We start from the raw sequence: 9,514 nt of genomic DNA, 5'->3' as shown, positions 1-9,514 counted from the left end.
TATGGATTAGACCCTGCCCACTATTTCACAGCTCCTGGTTTAGCTTGGAGTGCAATGTTGAAAATGACAAAACAAGATATAGATTTAATCAGTGATGTTGATATGCTTTTGATGATTGAGAAGTCCAAGAGAGGTGGAATATCACAAGTATGTTCAAAAAGATATGCTAAAGCAAATAATAAATATCTTCCAAATTATAATAGTGAAAAAGATAGTAATTATTTGATGTATTTTGATGCTAATAATTTGTATGGATGGGCAATGTCTCAATCTCTGCCTTATGGTAAATTAGAGTGGGTGGAAGAAAAGGATTATGAAAAGGCTTTGATGAATATTGTTATTTCTTCTCAAGAGGAATTGAATGACGAAGAAGAAGGTTATTATTTTGAAGTTGATTTGAGGTACCCGAGTGATCTTCATAATAAGCATAAAGATCTTCCTTTTGCATGTGAGAAAGAAACTCCAAAGAAAGAATGGTTAAGTGATTATCATAAAAGTTTTAATATTAAAGGTAAATCAACAGAAAAGTTATTAACAACATTCTATGATAAAGAGGGATATGTTTTGCATCAGAGAAGCTTAAAACAGTTTTTGAGAGAAGGATTGAGAGTAGCTAAAATTCATAGAGTTTTAAAATTTAAACAAAGTCCTTGGGTGAAAAAGTATATTCAATTCAATACAGATATGAGAGCAAATACAAAAGTAAAATTTGAAGGGGACTTTTATAAATTAATGAATAATGCTGTATTTGGAAAGACTATGGAAAATGTTAGAAACAGACAAAACATTAGATTCGCAACATCTTGGAAAGAAGCTTCGAGATTGATAAATAAACCAAGTTTTGAGAGAGAAGAGGTTTTTTCAGAGAACTTTTCTGCAATTCATATGAAAAAGGAAAGTATTGTAATGGATAAACCAATTTATATTGGAACAGCAGTTCTTGATTTATCAAAGATATTGATGTATGATTATTTGTATAATGACTTAAAGAAAGAGTATGGTGAAAATGTTTCATTGTTGTATATGGATACTGATAGTTTTATCTTAGATATAAAAACTGATGATGTTTATGAAGATATGAAGAAAAATATTGGAGTATATGATACAAGTAATTTCAGCAAGAAGAGTGAGTTATTTTCCAAAAAGAATGAAAAGGTTATTGGTAAGTTTAAGGATGAGTTGGGTGGAAAAGTAATGAGTGAGTTTATTGGATTGAGAGCAAAGGCATATGCTTATAAGTATGGTGAACAGATTGATAAGAGGTTAAAGGGAATAAAGAAATATGTAATAAAGAAATCAATAACTTTTAGAAATTATTATAATTGTTTGATGAATAAGAAAGAAGAATATAGGAAAATGAATACAATAAGAAGTTATAAACATAACATATATAGTGAAGAAGTAAATAAAAAGGCATTAGGAGCCTTTGATGATAAGAGATTTATTTTAGATAATGGAATAGATTGTGTTCCATATGGATATTGTATGATAGAGTGTATAAAATAGATTATGTTTTAACGATGGGAAGATGGGTTAGGGTTTTTTAAGGGCTACCGTTGGTTTTTTCACAATATATAAATAGTTAAACCAAGTATTAATCAAACTAAAGAGTGGAGAAAATCTCAGTCTTGGTATATAAATGGAAAACATAATGAATGTGAAAAATATCAAATAAGTCTTATTGAAAAAATAACTAAAACAAAGGTAAATAAAACAAATAAGCGAATTAATTTAAAAACTAGTAAGTTAGAGGATGTAAAGAAAAAAATGAATATCCTTGAATGGACTGAAAACTTTGATGGTTATCAATTGAACAATGAAAAAACAATTTACTATAATCTCAAAATGATATGTGGCTCAGGAGGTGGTCAGATGAGAGCATTAAGAGAAGTTTATCATTTCGTAATGGCACAAATGGGGTATCTTAAAAAATATAAAGATTCAAATGTTTTGTTTGTTAATATTTTAGATGGGGATTATTGTGCAAAGAAAATTAAACTATTGAAGGAATTTGAGAATGAACAAATCTTTATAGGTTCAATGAGTGAGCTGTTCAACCCCCAGGTGTTCAATTCAATGAGGTTCAACCTCCAAGTTAAAAGGGGAAACAAATAAATATACCTTGGGATAAAAGGGGGTTTATTTTTAAGGAAAAAAATATAAATCGCTGAAAATCCCCCATTCATTTACATGGGGAAAAGTGAGCCAGAATCAGTATTCTTACCCTACATATATATATATATATATATATATATATATATATATATATATATATATATATATATATATATATACACGTGTATGTTTTTTTATATATCAATGTTTATGTATAAATGTATATGTATATATATATATATATATATGTTTATATATGTATATATATATATATATATATATATATATATATATATATATATATATATATATATATATATATATATATATATATATATAAATATATGTATATGTATATGTATATGTATGTATATATATATATATATATATATATATATATATATATATATATATATATATATATATATATATATATATAGTTACGGATCTGGAAACCATTTGCATTCAACATACAGGTCCCAAAAGTCAGTTATCCCGTTAAGTAAATGTGTAGTCAGATCCCTTACCTTTTTTCTAGTGGGAGAATCAAAAACGTGCGTTGCGACTTCTTTTAGTTAGGTTGTTAAATCTTTACATCCAACAACCAACAAGCCATCTGTATGAGCCCTCGACCCGTCATGATCCACCGCCAACCGGCTGCACCACCAACGTACCTTTGAAACATTGATACTGTTACTCGTCGAGTGTGGGCCCGTGTGGAGGACTGGCGGGGTTTCCCCGGGAAGGCCGTTGCAGCATTATACTGTTACTCATCAAGTTTGACCCCGCATGGAAAGAGCGGTTGGGGTTTCCCGGCAGGGGCCAAGGCTTCACCCCGGAAAGGTGGGCCGTAGGAGCCTGTCCAATGACGGGCAGACAGCAAGGCGTTTTTCCCCAAGAGCCCCTCCCCGTGGTGGGAGGAGATATATCTCCAAGACTCTTTGAGTTAGCAAGAGTTTTCACGGTGGTTGGGTCAGGCAGTTTTTGTTCACGGTGGCTGTGAGCAGTCTGGTTCGTTCTTCACGGTTGCAGTTACGGGGAGAGGAGTTCTGTGGACCCCGACTATTCGCCACGCAAGCTCTGCCACGAGCCACGAGTCCCACACGTACGACTGAGACCAAACCAATGACCTTTGGCAGATGGCGCACTACAGAGCACGCTTTCCCTCCGACGACCGGGTACCCACCGAACTCTGACCCCGAGCTTGTCTCTCTTCATGGCTGCGAGGGTCAAATAAAGACTCTGGGGTTTCTTTTCTTTTTGTGTGTGTCTGCGTGTGGGCCCGTCTTTAAGTAGACATGAGTAAGTGTTTTTGCTTATTGTAAATATTTCCCTGCTTGCATATTTGTGCCAAGTCTTGCCTTTGTCTTTATTTTACTGTTAATAAATTTATTAGAAATGTTCCCAGTCCGTTTCTGTCCCTTCTTACATTGGTCCAGCATGGTCCGGGTCTGAGTATACCTGGAGGCCCACATGGCGAACTACCAAGTATTCACACCCTCGATGGAGCTCGAACGGGACGAACCGTTTCCCTGCTCGACCCGTGCATAACCCGAGCGGATGGTTACCGAGGTCCCGTCGGTCCAAATGCACACAACTACGGCAACAACGGCCTTTTTAATTCCCCAACATGCACATTGTTAAACCAATGAAGAAAACACAGAAACGAGCTGATACATTCAACAAATGGGTATTTATTTACAATAGGTGGGGAAGGAACACATAAAGGGCAGAGTTATCCGACCATAAGAAATGCAGTATGTACAAGGCAAAAAGCACTTAACAGTTCCTACTTAAAGACTGGCCCACAGACAGACACACACACACACACACAGAAATGGACCCCAATGGTCTTTATTGAAGGCCTCCAGCTCTAGAATAGGAGAGCTAGAGACCAGAGCCAGCACTTGCACCTGTCCACCTCGTGTGGTCTTAGACGATCTTGCTCGGTGGGACTCGAACCCGCAGCAACGATGCCACTCCAAGCACCAAGGATGGAGGAAAAGCGTCGGACGCCAGGTGGACGAGACGAGAGACGACCCGAGCACTGCCAAGGCGACCAGACCAGACGAGTTGATCTCCGGCACCTCGAACCCGATCGCTGCCAAGCCGACCAGACCAGGCGAGTCCATCTCCGGCACCTGGAACCCGAGCGCCCAACCGTAATGCTGTTTCCAAGGCCCTGGCGTTCCTTATATTGCATTTCTCCTGTGGGCTGGGGTGTCATGGGAAGGATTGCCGTCTGAGACGTCTCGACTCTCATTGGTCGAGAGGCTGTGGGAAAGTTCACCGTCTGAGACTTCTCGCCTCCCATTGGTTGTGGGGAACATTCCTTCTCTCTGGGGCGGAGTCGGAGCTCTGGTGGCCGAGGAAACTCTGCCCATGTACGTGCTGACACGCACATGTTTATTGGTGCCGTTGGATGATGATGGGACGAGAAACGAAGGAGGATGTTGTTGTTGTAGTAATTGATGTAACAAAAGGTCTGACTATATATAAAATAATTCACAGCGCACGTACAATTATTCACCCATTAAACAAAGGGGAAGGAACTCTGACGAGATACACAGACTTATCGATATAACTGTTCTATAGGGACCCTGGCTGTTGTGTGCGATGGGATCCAGATTCGAAACAACATATGTATATGTATATATGTGTGTATACTGTATATATGTATATCTATATTAATATTTCGACACGCCCCTTTCTTTGTTCCACCATCAGATTTTTGTAACTGCATGAAATGAAACAAGATTTGGCACATATACTAATGATATTATTGTCATCCTTAAGAGGCCCCTCAAAATTCGTTTTGATGCATTTTCACAAACTGCAACGGATTCCATTCAAATTCGGTACGATAATGGCTTTTGGTCCAACTTAGGTCATTGGCGATAAATTTTTTCCATAACACTTCCGATATTCGAAAAAATCGATAAATCGATATTCCTTATGGGATTTTCCATTCAAATCCACTCAAGTTTAAGGCCGACGGGGGACGCAAATTTCCACTTTGCCCCGGGCGCTGTTTACCTCCGCTATGCCAAGCTGTTAGGGTTAGGGTTTGGGTTAGTGTTAGGGTTAGGGTTAGGGTTAGCTACCCTAACACTAACCTTAACCCTAACAGCTAACCCTAACCCTAACAGCTAACCCTAACCCTAACCCTAACCCAAACAGCTAACCCTAACCCGAACCGCGAACCCTAACCGCTAACCCTAACCTAAACTGCAACCCTAACCCTAACCGCTAACCCTAACCCTAACCGCTAACAGCGATTCAGGAAATTTGCAAGAAAGCCCGGGCAACACCGGGCTTTATTGCTAGCCCGAGAAACGCCGGGCATTACTACTAGTATATATGTATATATATGTACATGTATGTATGTATATATATATATATATATATATATATATATATATATATATATATATATATATATATATATGTATATGTATAGAAATATGTGAATATAATTACGTGTATATTCATATATATATATATATATATATATATATATATATATATATATATATATATATATATATTTATATATATATATGTGTGTATGTGTATATATAAATGTATGTATATATATAAATGTATGTGTATATATATATATATATATACATAAATATATATATAAATATATATATATATATATATATATATATATATATATATATATATATATATATATATATATATATCTTCTTTTTCCTTCGGCTGCTCCCGTTTGGGGTCGCCACAGCGGATCATCCGTATGATCCGCATAGAGATTTGGCACATGTTTTACTCCAGATGCCCTTCCTGACGCAACCCTGGTCGCCTCTTACGACACAGGGATATGGTACACCTATTTTAACCGGGGTATACACCGGCCCAGTATACTGGTACTCATTTCGCCGACCTCGGAAGGATGACAGGCTGAGTCAACCCCCTGGTGTATTAATTCAGTGGCCCAACGGGGCTTGAACTCAAGGCCTTTTGGATCCCAAGCCGCTGCCCTAACGACTGCGCCAACACCAGGATATATATATATATATATATATATATATATATATATATATATATATATATATATATATATATATATATATATATATATATATATATATATATATATATATATACATAGTTACGAATTCGCGCCCGCCGGCGTGCATTCGACCGCTTGACTCGAATGGCGGCCGCCTCGCCCACCGGAACCGACAATTCTGTCGTGACCCTCTTGGACCAACGCCGGAGGTTGTCACGGGTGGGGGTTTAACCCCACCATGACTGTGCCAATTGCCCACCCGCGCAGGATAGGGTTGCTCGCCAAATTCGATCTCCCTAAGTACCTGCGCGGATGGTCGACCGGGCGATCGCACCTCGCCGCAGGCCGACTCCGGACACGAACCGCTTAAGCGGTCCGTACTATTGGGATAACCGAGCGGTGTTATCGTCGGCCTCGACGGTTCCGATTAATTAACGGGCGTATTAAGCCCACTACGAACCCTTTACGTGAAGCAGGATGGAGGGTCAATAAAGAAAAGACGAAGCGAAACGGGAAAACAGTTCACACAATTCACATTTATTACGCAACAAACGGAAAGCACACAAATACAGCCAAACAGTCAAAATGCACCTATATCAGTAAAACAAAAGAAACAACGACACAGAGTTACAACCAAATACGCGTACACACGGCAACACTAACACAGTTCTACTTTACAAGACACGGCGCCCACACGCATTTACTCAAAAGCAAAGGAAAGAAGCCACCCTCATAGACAAGGGGCAGACGGGCCTGTAAGCCAATATGTGCGCGGGACCTGAAGGAGCGGCCAGGTCCGCGAGACCGGGTGGGTCCTACCCGCGTCCTCGTGATGCGTTGGCGGACGAGCCGTAGACGTGGCCGCGTGGCTGTGCCCCGACTCCGTGCTCCTTGGCGGGTTTCGTTGACACGACGTTTGGAGTGGGGTGGGAATGGGGCCCCCTTTGTTGCACTATCTCAGAACGGGGGAAAAGGGAGAATTGTTGATGCTCTGGGGGAGGGAGAATGGCTGGCTGGCTTAGGTCCCGCGACGAGCGATCTCCCACCGAGACCTCGTCGCCGACCGCCGTCCTTCTCGCCTCGGACCCGAGCTCCTTGGCCTCTTCCCCCAACTCTCCTCAGCCGACTGCAGAACCCAACTCGGTGCCTTCGCCACCTGACTCCACTCTCTGCCACACTCTGCTGCTGCCACACTCTGCTGCTGCCACACTCTGCTGCTGCCACACTCTGCCCGATGACTCTCTTACCAATACTGACTCTCTCTGCCACGATTCGCCTTGCGCTCGGCTTTTTATAGGCCGGCAGGAGAAACAATATGCACATTTCCGGATCAGGATGAGTTCGGAGGCGAAGCCACGCTCGCCCATTGGACGGAGGAAAAGTGGGCGTGAACCTCCCCTGATCCTAGAATTTGCATATTTCGATTTCACACGGACGCGCCTGGAGGCGGGGCCAAGCCGCTCCGCGCTTGCTGATTGGATGGATCAGAAGTGGGCGTGTAGCATTCTTGATCCGAATTCTCCCTCGGAAAGGCCGCTATTTGCACTCGCGGCTCGGTGCGTGTCGCTTGAATGAGCCCAAGACAGCCCGACGCTCAGTGTTCACAGTTGGTGTGGGAATGGCCGTAGAAGGAGAGAGGTGAGGGTGATGGAGGGTTTTTAGTGGTGGTTTGATGGTTATGGTGGGTGAGACGTGGTTGGTTCAAAATAAAGATAGAACAGAAAAACGGCTATCTCAAAGCGTCGCAGCCCGAATGAATCACATAAATTCCCTCTAAGCAACGGGTTTGGGGCTAACTACACATGTACTTAGAGTTATCTCACCTACGGGACCTGAATGGTGGTTTGCGAATTTCCACAGCCGTAACAATATATATATATATATATATATATATATATATATATATATATATACATATTTATATATATATATATATATATATATATATATATATATATATATATATATATATATATATATATATATATATATATATATATATATATATATATATATATATATATATATATATATATATATATATATATATATATATATATATATATATATATATATATATATATATATATATATTGTTACGAATTTGGGAATTCAATTGCACACAACATACAGGTTCCTTTAGTCAGCTATGTCGATAAGTGGTTGTTTCCCTAGATAGCTCACCTTTCATTGTTTAAATGTTCAGAAATCGATTAGATGCGGATCGATTTAATAGTTAGGGAACGAACAATGGAGACATCACTCCCCCTCTTCTGCGAAGAGGAAGAACCCTGCCATCCCGTGACTCATGTCAACAACTCCCTCCCACCCATGGTTGAGCGGGGGGATGGATCACGAGGACATGAGTCACACCGGGCGTGGAGGAGGGGGGGGCGGAGAAGGATAAGAGGAGATCTTTTTCTTTTGTTCAGGGGCAGAGTTGGAGAGGGCACAGTTGGAGAAGGGAGTTGAGGGGAGTCGTTCATCAGACCGTTGGGTCCTGTTTGGCTTGGGTTAGGGTCGAGGCCTTCGGAAGCTTTTTGCTTCGGCTGGCTCAGTGAGCTTCGGCTGTGGCCTGGCTCGAGAGGAGGCTTTTTGCTTTGATGGTTCCATGAGCTTCGGCTTCTGCTTGGCTCGGGAGAGCTTTTTGCTTTGAGCTGCTTTGCTTGGAAGGAAGTTGAGCCGGTCACTCGGCTCGAGCTGCGAGTGGTGGCGTCTTCTTCTTAGTTCGTGGAGCTCTTTGTTCTCCATTTTGGTTCCCGGCTTGGTGCGACTCATCGACCTCTTCGTGGAGGTGGTTCCTTGGGGAAGCGACACATCGACGGGAAGGATCGGCACCTCGTCTCACCAGCACGTGTTGAGAAGCACAGGAGGATTCGCGGGAGCTCGGGAAGGATCGCAGCTCACGGCGATTGAATACAGCTCGCTCTCGCTGGAGCCCAGGTCCGAACAATTTGAAGACCACACGAGGTGGAGAGGTTCGAGATAGCTTCTGGGTTTCAGCTCACCTGTCCTCCGAGCTGGAGCTTGTTATTAAAGGCCTCTGCCACCATTTCTTGTGTGTGTGTGTGTGTGTGTGTGTGTGTGTGTGTGTGTGTGTGTGTGTGTGTGCGTACGTGTGTCCGTGGGCCCGTCTCATAAGTAGGAACTGCTGTTAAGTGCAAGTGACTGTACATAATAAGTAGACGGTTCTAGTTCTTTTGTCGTGCTTTTGTTGCTTGTATAATTGTATCCGTGTTTTGCCTTGTTTAATTGCATACGTGCTTTATTATAATAAATGTCCTTGTGTGAGTGTAAACCTGTTCATTGCATCCATTCCCTCATTGAACTGCCCCATCTTGCACTCGGAATATAGTTGGT

This window comes from Eptatretus burgeri, chromosome 11 (genome assembly GCF_056783735.1).
Source record: "Eptatretus burgeri isolate ZD-2024b chromosome 11, Ebu_testis_v1, whole genome shotgun sequence".
NCBI classification, from domain to species: Eukaryota; Metazoa; Chordata; class Myxini; order Myxiniformes; family Myxinidae; genus Eptatretus; species Eptatretus burgeri.
Note: the sequence above shows the minus strand (reverse complement) of the source record.